Genomic DNA, 17,068 nt, shown 5'->3' on the forward strand with positions numbered 1-17,068 from the left:
ATGTTGAGGAAAGTTCCCTCTGTGCCTACTTTCTGCAGGGCTTTTATCATAAATGGGTGCTGAATTTTGTCGAAAGCTTTCTCTGCATCTATTGAGATGATCATATGGTTTTTCTCCTTCAATTTGTTAATATGGTGTATCACATTGATTGATTTGCGTATATTGAAGAATCCTTGCATTCCTGGGATAAACCCCACTTGATCATGGTGTATGATCCTTGTAATGTGCTGTTGGATTCTGTTTGCTAGTATTTTGTTGAGGATTTTTGCATCTATGTTCATCAGTGATATTGGCCTGTAGTTTTCTTTCTTTGTGACATCTTTGTCTGGTTTTGGTATCAGGGTGATGGTGGCCTCGTAGAATGAGTTTGGGAGTGTTCCTCCCTCTGCTATATTTTGGAAGAGTTTGAGAAGGATAGGTGTTAGCTCTTCTCTAAATGTTTGATAGAATTCACCTGTGAAGCCATCTGGTCCTGGGCTTTTGTTTGTTGGAAGGTTTTTAATCACAGTTTCAATTTCAGTGCTTGTGATTGGTCTGTTCATATTTTCTATTTCTTCCTGGTTCAGTCTCGGCAGTTTGTGCATTTCTAAGAATCTGTCCATTTCTTCCAGGTTGTCCATTTTATTGGCGTAGAGTTGCTTGTAGTAATCTCTCATGATCTTTTGTATTTCTGCAGTGTCAGTGGTTACTTCTCCTTTTTCATTTCTAATTCTATTGATTTGAGTCTTCTCCCTTTTTCTCTCGATGAGTCTGGCTAATGGTTTATCAATTTTGTTTATCTTCTCAAAGAACCAGCTTTTAGTTTTATTGATTTTTGCTATTGTTTCCTTCATTTCTTTTTCATTTATTTCTGACCTGATCTTTATGATTTCTTTCCTTCTGCTAGCTTTGGGGTTTTTTTGTTCTTCTTTCTCTAATTGCTTTAGGTGCAAGGTTAGGTTGTTTATTCGAGATGTTTCCTGTTTCTTGAGGTAGGCTTGTATTGCTATAAACTTCCCTCTTAGCACTGTTTTTGCTGCGTCCCATAGGTTTTGGGTCGTCGTATCTCCATTGTCATTTGTTTCTAGGTATTTTTTGATTTCCCCTTTGATTTCTTCAGTGATCACTTCGTTATTAAGTAGTGTATTGTGTAGCCTCCATGTGTTTGTATTTTTTACAGATCTTTTCCTGTAATTGATATCTAGTCTCATAGCGTTGTGGTCAGAAAAGATACTTGATACGATTTCAATTTTCTTAAATTTACCAAGGCTTGATTTGTCACCCAAGATATGATCTATCCTGGAGAATGTTCCATGCGCACTTGAGAAAAATGTGTATTCTGTTGTTTTTGGGTGGAATGTCCTATAAATATCAATTAAGTCCATCTTGTTTAATGTATCATTTAAAGCTTGTGTTTCCTTATTTATTTTCATTTTGGATGATCTGTCCATTGGTGAAAGTGGGGTATTAAAGTCCCCTACTATGATTGTGTTGCTGTCAATTTCCCCTTTTATGGCTGTTAGTATTTGCCTTATGTATTGAGGTGCTCCTATGTTGGGTGCATAAATATTTACAATTGTTATACCTTCCTCTTGGATCGATCCCTTGATCATTATATAGTGTCCTTCTTTGTCTCTTATAATATTCTTTATTTTAAAGTCTATTTTGTCTGATATGAGAATTGCTACTCCAGCTTTCTTTTGATTTCCATTTGCATGGAATATCTTTTTCCATCCCCTCACTTTCAGTCTGTATGTGTCTCTAGGTCTGAAGTGGGTCTCTTGTAGACAGCATATATACGGGTCTTGTTTTTGTATCCATTCAGCCAGTCTGTGTCTTTTGGTGGGAGCATTTAATCCATTTACATTCAAGGTAATTATCGATATGTATGTTCCCATTCCCATTTTCTTAAATGTTTTGGGTTTGTTATTGTAGGTGTTTTCCTTCTCTTGTGTTTCTTGCCTAGAGAAGTTCCTTTAGCATTTGTTGTAAAGCTGGTTTGGTGGTGCTGAACTCTCTCAGCTTTTGCTTGTCTGTAAAGGTTTTAATTTCTCCATCACATCTGAATGAGATCCTTGCTGGGTAGAGTAACCTTGGTTGTAGGTTTTTCTCCTTCATCACTTTAAGTATATCCTGCCACTCCCTTCTGGCTTGCAGAGTTTCTGCTGAAAGATCAGATGTTAACCTTATGGGGATTCCCTTGTGTGTTATTTGTTGTTTTTCCCTTGCTGCTTTTAATATGTTTTCTTTATATTTAATTTTTGACAGTTTGATTAATATGTGTCTTGGCGTGTTTCTCCTTGGGTTTATCCTGTATGGGACTCTCTGTGCTTCCTGGACTTGATTAACTATTTCCTTTCCCATATTGGGGAAGTTTTCAACTATAATCTCTTCAAATATTTTCTCAGTCCCTTTCTTTTTCTCTTCTTCTTCTGGGACCCCTATAATTCGAATGTTGGTGCGTTTAATGTTGTCCCAGAGGTCTCTGAGACTGTCCTCAGTTCTTTTCATTCTTTTTTCTTTATCCTGCTCTGCAGTAGTTATTTCCACCATTTTATCTTCCAGGTCACTTATCCTTTCTTCTGCCGCAGTTATTCTGCTATTGATCCCATCTAGAGTATTTTTAATTTCATTTATTGTGTTTTTCATCGTTGCTTGGTTCCTCTTTAGTTCTTCTATGTCCTTGTTAAATGTTTCTTGCATTTTGTCTATTCTATTTCCAAGATTTTGGATCATCCTTACTATCATTATTCTGAATTCTTTTTCAGGTAGACTACCTATTTCCTCTTCATTTGTTAGGTCTGGTGTGTTTTGACCCTGCTCCTTCATCTGCTGTGTGTTTTTCTGTCATCTCATTTTGCTTATCTTCCTGTGTTTGGGGTCTCCTTTTCACAGGCTGCAGGTTCGTAGTTCCCATTGTTTTTGGTATCTGTCCCCAGTGGGTAAGGTTGGTTCAGTGGGTTGTGTAGGCTTCCTGGTGGAGGGGACTATTGCCTGTGTTCTGGTGGATGAGGTTGAATCTTGTCTTTCTGGTGGGCACGTCCACGTCTGGTGGTGTGTTTTGGGGTGTCTGTGGCCTTATGATTTTAGGCAGCCTCCCTGCTAATGGATGGGGCTGTGTTCCTGTCTTGCTAGTTGTTTGGCATAGGGTGTCCAGCCCTGTAGCTTGCTGGTCGTTGAGTGAAGCTGGGTCTTGATGTTGAGATGGAGATCTCTGAGAGATTCTTGCCATTTGGTATTACGTGGAGGTGGTAGGTCTCTTGTGGACCAGTGTCCTGAAGTTGGCTCTCCCACCTCAGAGGCACAGCCCTGATGCCTGGCTGGAGCACCAAGAGCCTTTCATCCACACAGCTTGAAACCAATGAAACAGCAACGTTCATTAACAAAGTAGGCGGCTGCCCACGTGGCTTAATTTGAAGGTTGCTCGAGCTCTCTCTTTTAATGGAAGGTCACGGTGCTTGGAATCCACAAAATCTGACCCACTCTTTGAGCCTTTCAGGAGGATCCTTACAAGGCACCTGGCACTGGCAGTAGCAGCTGCTGGATGCGACGACGAAGATGATGAGCCTCCTCCTGTCTATCCGTTCAGGGTGGTTGGGGGAGGGACGAGGGGTGTCGGGCTGGGTGGGTGGAAGGAGAAGGAGGGCAGGGCAAAAGCTGTCAGGATGTTTTGATGTTAAGATGTTATGATGTTTCGTCCTATCTTACTTTTCTGTGCTTTGGCCCTAGTCGCTGAACATCAGTAAATCAACCTGACTTGCTAAGTGCCTGGAGGTGTGAGGATAATGACATTTGCCCTTATTGACTCCCTTGAGCTCCATAGCACAGGATCTGTTATTTGATTTTGTAACTTTATTGTGTCTGAGCTCTGAATGAAATGAGATTTTTTAATGAAAGAAAAGATGAAATAGTCAAGGTCAGAATAATAACATGAAAAAAGTCACATGTCCCACATTTCCAATTTCCCATTCATTGAACAGGCATTTGCTGAGAGACTAGTGATTACAAGCACAGACTCTGGAGCTAGACTGACTGGGCTTGTATCCATTACTAGCTGTGTAACTTGAGCAAAGTTACTTAATCTCTCTGTCTTTATTTCCTATTTGTCGATTGGGCATAATAATACTACCTGCCTCATAGGGTTGTTATAAATGAATCAATACATGTAAAGCACTTATAGAATTACTTGGCACTGATATGCACTTGATAAATATTGGCTGATGTGATTACTATATGCTAGGCACTATATTAGGTGCTGGTAAAACAAAGATAAGGAAGTACCATCCCTGCCCTCATTAAGCTTACAGGCTAGTAGAGGGAGAGAGCTACATGAACATAGAAATACAATAAGATACTACAGAAAATAAAGATGCAAGATGCTCAGGATGCTGAGGGGACATCAAGAAAGAAGAGAGCAAGTTGGCTTGGTTGGAGGGCAAAACTTTTCATGGAGCTGGAGAACAGGTAGTGGTGGGGTGCATCGCAGGTACATGTTTGTAGAAATAAACAAGGATGATGCATCCAGAGAACTAAAGGCAGTTGATAAATTGGTATGCCTAGGATGTAAGGGAGAGGGAGTAAGCAGAAGACAGGATTGAAAAGGTCGCAGGAAGCAGGTCCTGAAAGACCTTATACATTAGGTTTAAGAATTTGTACTTTATCTTGAACAATGGGAAACCATCGAAAGGTTTTAAGTAAGGAAGTACCATGATCAAGGGATTTCAGAAGGACCCTACTGGCAGCAGTCGGGGGTCAATACTGGAGGCAGAGATACCAGCTAAGAAACTATTGTAGTCATCCAGGCATGAGATGATGAGATTGATGACCTAAGGTAACTGTCACGGGGAAGGAAAGGTGGGGAACAGTACTGGGGATGTTACGAAGAGGTCCAACTGACTGGTGAATACAGAAGGAGGACCAGTTTTGAAGAGGAAGTCGATGAAGTCATTATGGGACACCCTGGGTTTATGTAAGGCATTTGATAGTAGTTCTGGAACTCCTGGAAGAAGGAGGTGAGGACTGGAGATACAAGTGTGGGAGACATTAGAACTCTGCATCAGGCCCCCTTTTTCTCATTATCTGCTTTCTTCCTAGGTTATTTATTCCCAGGGCTTTAAATACTGTATCTATGTTGATGAATTCAATTTCTAAACTTCCGTCTCTAGCCCTGACCACCTCACTGAAGTCTATCTAGACTTCTATAACTAGCCATCTACTTAGGATCTCCAGTTGGGTGACTCATACACATCTCAACTTTAACATGTCCAGAACTCAGTTCTTGAAGCAATCCCCAACCCCGCTTGCTCCTCCCCTTGTCTTTCAGTCTCAGTGAATGGCACCCACCATCTGTCTAGTTGCTTCAGCCAAAAACCTGAGGGTCAGACACTCTGGTTGTTCCTTCAAGTTGCCTTTGTAAGAATTCCTTCCTCTGCCCATCTCTTTTGAATCTCATTCTACTCTTCAGGCTCTCCTTGAAGTAATCCTAAGATCATACATTTCCGAGGGCTTCACCAACCTCCATCCATCTCCTGACTCATTCATTCAGCAAATATTCATTGAGTACCTTCTAGGTGCTAGAGATTCAGCAGGAACAAGGCAAATAGAGTTGCCACTCTCATGGAGCTTACATTCAAGTGGCAGGGAAGACATATAATGAACAAGCAAACCAATAAATGAAACAACTGCAGATGACAATAAACGCTGGGAGAAAGTAAAACAGGAGATGCGATGAGACACTGACCAGGCTCGGGGCCTACTTAGTTGGGATGATCAGGGAAGGCCTCACTGAGGAGCTGACACTGGAGCTGAGACGTGGATGATGAGAGAACATTTTAGGTAAGTTCAGAGACCCTCAAGAGAGAGCAAATTATAGCTGGGAGCATAGCAAACAAGGATGGGATGAGATCAGAGATTTAGGCAAGGGCTCTATCTTACTAGGTCAAAGTAAAGAGCTTAGATGTTATGCAGAGTGTATTCGGAAGTCCTTGGAGGGCTTCGAAGCAGGGAGACTGATATGAGCTGATTTATATATTTAAAAGTGGGCTCTGGCTGTTGTGTGGAGAATGGCCTATGCAAGCAGGGAGACGGGGCAGGAGACTGTTGCAGGGATCTGGGAGAGATGACAGTAGCTTGCATTACATTGGAGGCCACGGACATGGAGAGAAGTAGAGAGACAGAGTATGTTTATTGGAGAGAGGACTGGTGGAATTTGTTGGATGAGGGATGGGAGACGAGGGAGAGGAAGGAATCAAAGGTACTAGCACAGTACCTAGTAGGTGCTCAATGAATATTTGCTGAATGAATGAGTCAGGATATGGATGGAGGTTGTTGAAGCCATGGGAAATGTATGATCTTAGGATTACTTCAAGGAGAGCCTGAAGAGTAGAATGAGATTCAAAAGAGATGGGCAGAGGAAGGAACGCTTACAAAAGCAACTTGAAGGAACAACTAGGGTGGTAGGAGGAGAAACAGGAAAGTGTGATAGTACAGAAGGCAATCCTGTTTCCCTCTCCAGAAGTAACCAATGCTAACAGATGGGTGGGTAGCCTTCCAAATCATCTTCTATATATTTACATACATTCACAAATGTTTATATTACATGCATATGTAGTTTGGGGTTTTATGTAAATGAACTCATAGTACATGCATTATTCTAGCACTTGCTTTTTTTTTTAAAAAAAAACAGCTTTGTTGAGCTATAATTCACATACCATACAATTCACACATTAATTAAAGTGTACAATTCAGTGGTTTTTAGTTACATTCACAGATAATGTGCAACCACCACCATCGTCAGTTTTTGGAACATTTTCATCACCTCAAAAAGAAACTCTGTACCCTTTAGCTATCACCCCCTTATCCACAATCCCCACCCATAACCCTAAGCAACCACTAATCTCCTTTCAGTCTCTACAGATTTGCCTATTCTGGACTTTCATATAAATGGAAGCATATAATAGGTGGTCTTTTGTGACTGGCTTGTTTCATTTAGCACATGTTTTTGAGGTTCATCTATGTTATAGCATGAATCAGAATCATTCTTTTTATTGCTGAATAATATTCCATTGTACATATAGACCACATTTGGTTTATCTATTCATCAGTTAGTGGACACTGGGTTGTTTCCACTTTTTGGCTATTATGAATAATACTGTTCTGAACATTCAAATACAAGTTTTGGTGTAGACGTATATTTTCATGTCTCTTGAGTATGTACCAAAGAGTGGAATTGCTGGGTCATATGGTAGCTCTCTGTTTGACATTTTGAGGAACTGCCACACTGTTTTCCAAGGTGGCTGCACCATTTTACATTCCCAGCAGCAGCCTATAAGGGTTCCAGTTTCTCCACATCTTCACCAACACTTGTTACAATCTATCTTTTTGGTGATTGCCATACTCAGGGGTGTGATATCACTTGCTTTTTAATTTAAGGTGCCTTGAATATTGTTCCATATCAGCAAATATAGATTTCTTGTGTATATAACTGCTATGTAATGTTCCACAGAGACCATGCTTTTCAAGATGATCCTGTCTGTACTGTTGTGTTATTTCCTCCCCCAGGGCTCAGCAGAATGGACATAGAAACAGCAGTGGTCGATGATTGCATTGATCCAAATTTGGAAGCTGTGTGGCAGGTAAGGCAGGAGGATGAGGTGAGAATGGTGTTGATGGTAATGGTGAGAGAGTTCTTGAAGTGAGTTATCAACCCTGGTGCATATCATTCCTGTGTAAGTGGCAGTGACGAGGAGCTGGCATGGATGGTATAGCATAGTGGCTGGAACCTTAAAAGTAGGGGTTTTGCATGACACTGGAAAGATAGTTTTTTTTGTTTTGTTCTGATTTACCCATTTCCTTTGTTGAGTTTTGCTTTCTTTTTTTTAAGGTAAGCTGGGACGAAGTGAGAGAGTGGCATGGACTTATATATACTACCAAATGTAAAATAGATAGCTAGTGGGAAGCAGCCGCATAGCACAGGGAGATCAGCTCGATGCTTTGTGACCACCTAGAGGGGTGGGATAGGGATGGTGAGAGGGAGATGCAAGAGGGAGGAGATATGGGGATATATGTATATGTATAGCTGATTCACTTTGTTATACAGCAGAAACTAACACACCATTGTAAAGCAGTTATACTCCAATAAAGATGTTAAAAAAAATCTACAAACAATAAATGCTGGAGAAGGTGTGGAGAAAAGGGAACCGTCTTGCACTGTTGGTGGGAATGTAAATTGATACAGCCACTATGGAGAACAGTATGGAGGTTCCTTAAAAAACTAAAAATAGAACTACCATACAACCCAGCAATCCCACTACTGGGCATATACCCTGAGAAAACCATAATTCAAAAAGAGTCATGTACCACAATGTTCATTGCAGCTCTATTTACAATAGCCAGGACATGGAAGCAACCTAAGTGTCCATCAACAGATGAATGGATAAAGAAGATATGGCACATATATACAATGGAATATTACTCAGCCATAAAAATAAACGAAATTGAGTTATTTGTAGTGAGGTGGAGGGACCTAGAGTCTGTCATGCAGAGTGAAGTAAGTCAGGAAGAGAAAAACAAATACCGTATGCTGACACATATATATGGAATCTAAAAAAAAAAAATGGTTCTGAAGAACCTAGGGGCAGGACAGGAATAAAGACACAGACGTAAAGAATGGACTTGAGGACACGCGGAGAGGGAAGGGTAAGCTGGGATGAAGTGAGAGAGTGGCATGGACGTATATACACTACCAAATGTAAAACAGATAGCTAGCGGGAAGCAGCTGCCTAGCACAGGGAGATCAGCTCGGTGCTTTGTGACGACCTAGAGGGGTGGGATAGGGAGGGTGGGAGGGAGACACAAGAGGGAGGAGATATGGGGATATACGTATATGTATAGCTGATTCACTTTGTTATAAAGCAGAAACTAACACACCATTGTAAAGCAATTACACTCCCATAAAGATGTTAAAAAAAATTACATCATTCACTGTTTTGTCTTCTTAAACAGATAATTCAGAACATAATATAACCTTCCTTTGTGACTCAGAATGGCCATTATGACCATCTGCTTTTGCCCTGGACCTTTGAGGCATGTAGGAATATGTCTTTCCCTATTAAATGGGTCCCAGGTTTCTGTGCTTTTGAAATTCTACCTCGTTTAGTTTCCAGCTTTACTCTTTTTGTTGTCAGAGGCTGAGATCAGCGTATTCTAGGTTCTTCTAATGTACAGATGTTTGACCAAGGACTGACCCCATACACCTCCTGTGAAGTTCATGGATTTTATGATAGCAATTTGACATGCTGTTTAGATGTTTTTTTCTTTTCTAGGTTTGTGGTTATATTATGGCAGAGGTTATGAGAAATCTGATCTCCAGAGAAGTGTTGGTGCTTCTTTAATATGATATAGCTATTTTGGGCTAGTTTTCTAGCATTGAAGGATTTAATGAATAAGTTTGTATTTACCTTACCCACACTCTTTTTTTTTTTAATTTTATTTTATTTTGTTTATTTTTGGCTGCACTGGGTCTTTGTTGCTGAGCACGGGCTTTTCTCTAGTTGCAGCGAGCAGGGGCTACTCTTCATTGCTGTGTGCGGGCTTCTCATTGCGGTGGCTTCTTGTTGTGGAGCAGGGGCTCCAGGCGCGCGGGCTTCAGTAGTTGTGGCACATGGGCTCAGTAGTTGTGGCACACGGGCTTAGTTGCTCTGCAGCATGTGGGATCTTCCCGGACCAGCGCTCGAACCCGTGTCCCCTGCATTGGCAGGCAGATTCTTAACCACTGTGCCACCAGGGAAGCCCCACACTGTTTTTAATGGTAGAGACCTGCTCTGTCCAATACACTCTGTCTAGCCACTAGGTACATGAAGCTTTTACAATTTAAATATAAATTAATTGAGTAAATCAGTAGTACTAGCCACATTTCAAGTTCTCAGTAGTCACATGTGGCTAGTGGCTACCGTACTGGAGAATGCAGATACACAACATTCCCATCATCACAGAAAGTTCTATTTTTCAGCAGTGCTCTAGACTTCGAATCAGTCTCCTCTCAGGTTTCCCCTTTCCAGATGGAAGTCTCATGTTTTCAGCATGTCCTTGTGCAGCAGCCATGTTCCTACTACTGTACGATACCCCCTGACCTCCTACCCTGATCATGTCACTCGCCCTCTGTCAGTGTATTAGTTCCTGTTGCTGCTATAACAAATTACCACAAACTTCATGGCTTAATACAACATAAATTTATTATCTTACAGTTGTAGAGATCAGAAGTTTAAAATAAGCCATTTTGGGACTTCCCTGGTGGCACAGTGGTTAAGAATCTGCCTGCCAACGCAGGGGACACAGGTTCGAGCCCTGGTCCAGGAAGATCCCACATGCTGCAGAGCAACTAAGCCTGTGCACCACAACTACTGAGCCTGCACTCTAGAGCCCGCGAGCCACAACTACTGAAGCCACATACATGGAGCCTGTGTTCCACAACAAGAGAAGCTACCGCAATGAGAAGCCCGTGCACTGCAGCGAAGAGTAGCCCCTGCTCAATGCAATTAGAGAAAGCCCGCACACAGCAACAAAGACCCAACACAGCCACAAATAAATAAATAAATAAATAAATAAATAAATAAATTTATTTTAAAAAATCAGCCATATTTTAGCTTCCAGAAGCCACCTGCATTCCTTGGCTCCTGGCCCCTTCCTCCATCTTCAAAGCCAGCACATAGCATCTTCAAACCTCTCTCTCACTGTCTGACCTCTGCTTCACATTGCCTTCTCTACCTCTGACCCTCCTGTCTCTCTCTTATATGGACTCTGTAATTAGAATAGGCCCACCTGGATAATCCACGATAATGTCCCCCTCTTAAATCCTTAACTTAATCACACCTGCAAAGTCCCTTTTACCATGTAAGGTAACATTTCCACAGATCCCAGGGATTAGAACGTGGACATCTTTGGGGAATCATGATTCAGCCTACCATAACAGGCAGTGTTCTCCAGTGGCATCTTGTTTTCCTTGAGGACCAGTGCTGCACAGAGTATGCCACACACTGATATGCCAAGGTTTTATGCAAAGGAAGGAGAATATTTTAAAATCTTATTTTCTGCCTCCATCCTCTCTGGAAATACCAAACTTTGGTTGTTCTGACTCCTCAAAATATGATCCTGTGAGTACAGTGGCACAGGAGTATCTTATAGGCAAGACAGATCCACAGCTGACTCAGCGTCCTGTCAAGAGTGTTTGCCCCACTGTAACACAGTTGCTCCTTCAGGGCTGATCTCTGCCAGCCTTTCTTAAAAACAAACAACACACACACATACACACAAACAAAAGCCCCCAAACTGGGAGCTTGTTATATTAACCAAAGCAAAGCCTCCTGAGCTTCTCTTTGCCAAGGAAAGGGTGGCAGATGAAAGCCTGAGTCATTCCCAGGAGAAGCAGCAGCAGAAACCAGTGCAAAACTGGTCTTCTACTTCCAGTCTGGACAAGATGGCATAGACTCATTTCTCCTTGCTCCTCCCAGCTAAGTATAATTATGAATCCTAGAAATAATTCAAGAGGCAACCAAAGGAGAATTCTAAAAGGTGTAAAGAGGACGGCAGAATGGTTAGGAATTCCAGGACTGGAGGAACACTATGGGAGCCTTATGACTTACTACCCAACAGAAGAAGGCAACCCAGACCCAGCATTTCCCAGCTCCCAACCTAGCAACAGTGGCTCAGATAGGCTCCTTCTCCCTCTGGTTTGAATGGGAGTCCTGCTGACAACACCAAGTGAGCATGGCAACTCCAGCAAAGGGAGTCTAACAGGGAGCCCCACTGACAATAAGCAGCCAGGGGAAGTGCCTTCCTTTCCCACCAGGCCAGAGACTCCCCTGCCCCACCAAAAGATACTGTGCAACCAGGGCACCATCAAGAGGAAATCCCACTACAACAAGTAGTCTGGCTCATGAAGCCTTTGTCCCCATGGTCTTAAGGATCCCCTCTCCCCAAAAGAGATACCAGGAGGGCATACAGCACTGGCAAGTGGAGGGGGGTTCCACCAAAGCAAAGCCAGGGAAGATTTGTTGTTTCCACAGACTAGAGACTCACTTCCTCCACCTAGAGACATCAGGCAACGCAGCCTGGTAAAGCACTTTCTGCTCCCTCAGGCAACACCAGCAGGGACCAGTGAGGGCCCCATCAGCACCACATTAACCAGTCGGACCAAAACTGCACCACAGAGGCTCTGGAAAGTAAATCGTCATTGAAATCACAGCTTACAAAAGTAGGCTAGGACTTGTGTGCTAAACCTAAACATTGACTGCCTGCTAAAATAAAAGATTTAAATAGTCTCCTAACATAGTAGCCAAAATGTCCAGAATACAATGAAAAATCACCCATCATACCAAGAACCAGAAAATCACAACTTGAATGAGAAAAGACAATCAACTGACATCAATACCAAGATGAATCAGATGTTAGAATTATCTGACAAGGATTTTAATGCAGCATCACAAAAATGCTTCAATAAGCAATTGCAACATCTCTTGAAACAAATGAAAAAAATAGAAAATCTGAGCAAAGGAAAAACAAGTTATACAAAAGAACCAAACAGAAATTATAGAACTGAAGAATACAATAGTAGACATTCAAAACTTGCTATATAGGCTCAGTAGTATAGTGGAGATGACAGATGATAGAATCAGTGAGCTTGAGGATAAACCAATAGAACTTACTCAATCTGAGCAGCAGAGAGAAAATAGACTGGAAAAAAATAGAGCCTCAGAAACCTGTGGGAAATAACAAAAGATCCAACATTCATGTCAGAGTCCCAGAAAGATACCAAAACCAGACAAAGGCAGTGCAGAAAAGGGAAAAAACTATAGACAAGTATCTCATGAACTTAGAAAAATCTTCAACAAAACATTAGCAAAATGAAACCAACAATGTATAAAAGAATTATACACCATGACCAAGTGGGATTTATTCAAGGTATGCAAGCCTGGTTCAATATTTAAAAAATCAGTCAAGATAGTCTGCCATATCAAAAGACTAAACAAAAATCATATGCCCATGTCAATTGGCACAGAAAAACACATTTGATAAAATTCAACATTTATTCGTGATAAAAACTCTCAGTACATTAGGAATTAGAGGGGAAATTCCTTAACCATGTAAAGAACATCTACAAAAAACATACAGCTAACATTATACTTAATGGTGAAAGACTGAATGCTTTCGCTCTTAAGGTTGGAACAAGGCAAGCATGTCTGCTCTTATCACTTCTATTCAACATTGTACTGGAAGTTCTAGACAGTGTAACAAGGCAAGAAAAAGAAATTTTAAAACATACAGATTAGAAAGAACAAAGTAAAACTGTCTCTATTTGCAGAAAACTTGATCATCTGCATACAAAATCACAAGAAATCTTTAAAAAAAAAAAACCCTTCTAGAACTAATAATGAAATTCAGCAAGGCCGTATGATACAAGAGCAACACACAGAAATCAATTACATTTCTATATAGTAACTGGAAATCTAAAAAAAAAATAACACCTTTTATAAGTGCTCCAAAGAAAATGAAATATTTAGGTATAAACTTAACAAAACAGGTACAAGATTTGTATGCGGAAAATTACAAAACACTGATGAAAGAACTTAAGACATTAGTAATTTGAGAGACTGACCGTGTTCATAGATTGGAATACTCAGTCAACATACTAAGATGTCAGTTCTCCCCAAGTTGATTTATAGGTTAATGAAATCTCTATGAAAACCCAAGCAAGGATTTTTGTAGATATAGACAGGCTTATTATAAAATTTCTATGGAGGGAGTTCCCTGGTGGCCTAGTGGTTAGGATCCTGGGCTTTCACTGCTATGGCCCGGGTTCATCCCTGGTTGGGGAACTGAGATCCCACAAGCCACGTGGTGTAGTTCCCCCACCCCCCCAAAGTTTTTTATATGGAAAGGCAAAGGACCTAGAGTAGTTAAAATGATTTTTATAAAGAATAAACTTTTTAAAAGAATAAACCAATGTAAAGGCTTACTATATAGCAACAGTAATCAAGCTAGTATGGTAGTAGTGGAAGGGAGACACACAGATAAATGGAACAGAATAGAGAACCCAGAAATAAACTCACACAAATTTGTTCAATTGATTTTTGACAAAGGTGTAAAAGCAGTTCAATGGAGGAAGGGTAGCCTTTTCAATAGATAGTGCATGAGCAATTGACATCCATAGGCAAAATAAGTGAACGTTGACCTAAACATCACACCGTATACAAAGATTAACTCAAAATGGATCACAGACTTAAAGTGTAAAACTATAAGACTTGTAGAAAAAAAGCCCACAGGAGAAAATCTTCATGGTCTAGGGCTCAGCAAAGTGTTCTTAGGCTTGACACCATAAGCATGATCCATAAAAGGAAAAACTATTAATTGGATTTCATCAAAATTACAAAGTTTTGTTCTATGAAAGATCCTATTAATATGAGCTACAGAATGGAGAAAATATTTGCAAGCTACGTATCTGAGAAAAGATTTTTATCTAGAATACATAAAGAACTCTGGAAACTCAAACAATCCTGTTAGAAAATGGGCAAAAGATATGAACAGACATTTCACTAAAGAGGGCATACAGATGGCAAATAACACATGAAAGGATGTTCAACACCGTAAGTCATCAGGAAAGTGCAAATCAAAACCACAGTGAGGTATTACTACACACCTCTCAGAATAGCTACAATAAAAAATAGTGACACCGAATGCTGGTGAGGATGCAGAGAAACTGAATCACTCATACATGTCTTCTTCAACAGATTAATGGTTAAGTAAACTGTAGGACATCCGTGCCATGGAATACTACTCAGCAATAAAAAGAAATGGGGTATCGGTTCATGTAATAACTTGAATAAATCTCCCAGGAATCCTCCTGAGTGAGAAAAAGCCAGTCTTAAAAGGTTACATACTATATGATTATTTATATAATACTATTGAAATGACAAGAAACATAGCGATGGGGAACAGGTTAGGGGGTGCCAGGGGTGAGGGGATGGGGCAGATGGAAGGTGAGTGTGGCTGCAGAGGAAGAATCCTTTTGGTGATAGTACAGTTCTGATCGTGTCGGTGGATACGTGAACCTACACATGCGATAAAATTGCATACGACTAAATACACAGACACATACAAACAAATGTTTACAAGTAAAGCTGGGGAAATCTGGGCAAGATCAACGGTTCGCAGCAGTGTCAATACCTTGATTGTGATATTATACTACAGTTTGACAAGATGTTACCCTTTCGGGAAACTGGATTAAAGAGTATGTGGTATCTCGCTGCATTATTTCTTACAATTGCATGTGACTCTACAATGATCTCAAAATAAAAAGTTCAATTGAAAAAAAGATGAAGACAAAAAATTGAGCCCTTGAACATTTTGCCAGAAGCTGGGCTAAGGAATCTGGCTCGTTGCGCGGGCATGGAACTAGTTGGCCATCTGGCTACAGACTAGATGGTTATAAAGAACAGTGACTCCCCCAACCTGGGGATGCAGCCCCTTCGGGAGCCTCTATAATAATCTATAAGCCTCTATAATAATCCAAACAGGTATTGTTCACCTTCTGGAAATTCTCAGTAACCAAATCTAATTGCAAATCACTTCCATGACAAAGCAAGTGTTTGCCATATGTCTTCATATCAGAGGGCCGCCCTAGGAAATCAGAATAGGGTGTCTCCAACCTGTCCCCACCCTAGCCCTTCCAAAATAGGAATCACTGGCCTGCTCATTGTTCATGGAGCCAATATGTGAGGCCTGAATGGGCCTGTTAACTCTGTATGGTGAACAGCCGCCACCCCTAACCCTGGTCAGTCAGCCAGTGGGCTCAGACCACAAGAGGAACCCTGAGGGGGAATGAGAAGCTGTGGATGATGGGCTGCAAACCCCATTCCATTGCTGGGCCAACGCCTCCAAACATATGCTCTGCCGCCTTCTTAGATTCAACACCTTCCTTAGGAGGAGCTCAGAGGGTTTTTATGATCTTTTCCGAAGAGCCCTTTTCATGCCTGTTCTTCAGACCTGGAGCATCTTGAACTTATCACTTGATGTTACAGAGGACTAAACAAACAATGGGAGAAGTGCATTTTCCCTTTATATTAGCTTTTAAGTTAATATATAGAAAAATTGATGTTATTGGTATACAGTTCTATGAATTTTAACACATGTATAGTTTCATGTAATCACCACTACAGTCAGGATACAGACTGTATCAGGATTCATCCCCCCAAACTCCCTCATGCTGCCCCTTTGTAGTTACACACACAACCCCCGCCCCAAAACCCTGGCAACCACTGATGTGTTCTCCATCACTGTAGTTTGGTCTTTTTGAGAAAGTCATAGAAATGGAATCATACAGTAGGGAACTTTGAAACTGGCTTCTCTCACTCAGCATCATGTCTTTGGGATTCATCACATTGTTGTATCTCTCAGTAGTTCATTTTAAGATCCCTTTTTACTTAAGAATTGCTCTCCAATTTTGTTGATTAGTTCTCTAAGCAGGCTTTGTAATAGTGCAGCAAAAGTGTAATCTGTGTGCAATGAAATCACCTTTGGTCAAATGACTGACAGTTATTAATGTTTCTCTTATCCAGTTCTTAATCTGTTTCTTCTGGTGAAAAAAAAAGTAGAGAGGCAAGAAGTAGATAATAATTTCTAAACAAGCATTATAGAGTTCTAAAACCAGAAAGCAGCACCCCTGACTGCCTGAACTGTTCTCAAATAACTTCTCTCACCACTTGAGAAACCTACCAGGACAGCAGTGGCCAGTGGACTTCTAGACATATGCTTCTTGCCCAGGAACCTCCGTGTGATTCTAGAAACAGTCCCATGCACAGGAATGAGTACAATTGCCTAGAAGGTAACGTTTTAAGGAGTTCTTAAACTGCCCTCCCAAGGACCCCAAAATGTCTTTTACTAAGGTTTAATCATGCCAGAAACTTCTACCATTAGAATCACTCATTCAGGATAAGGAACTCCAGAAGACCTCTCTAAAAAAAATGCAAACGTATCACTTATAAGGATATCCCATTATGACGTTGGCCCTGAGGGACTGGAACAAAACCTGATTTGA

General features: G+C 40.9%; 1 long non-coding RNA gene across 8 annotated transcripts in view; it reads left to right on the forward strand.

Moving 5' to 3' along the window:
• The window catches only part of LOC132356827 (uncharacterized), a 90,947-nt gene that overhangs the window by 34,020 nt on the left and 39,859 nt on the right, over positions 1-17,068 (forward strand). For all 8 annotated transcript variants that reach the window (XR_009500117.1, XR_009500110.1, XR_009500111.1 and 5 more), the window contains one exon: positions 7,540-7,613. This is a non-coding gene — a long non-coding RNA (uncharacterized LOC132356827). The remainder of the gene's footprint in view (positions 1-7,539; positions 7,614-17,068) is intronic.

The sequence above is a fragment of the Balaenoptera ricei genome, chromosome X, assembly GCF_028023285.1.
Source record: "Balaenoptera ricei isolate mBalRic1 chromosome X, mBalRic1.hap2, whole genome shotgun sequence".
Taxonomy (NCBI): domain Eukaryota; kingdom Metazoa; phylum Chordata; class Mammalia; order Artiodactyla; family Balaenopteridae; genus Balaenoptera; species Balaenoptera ricei.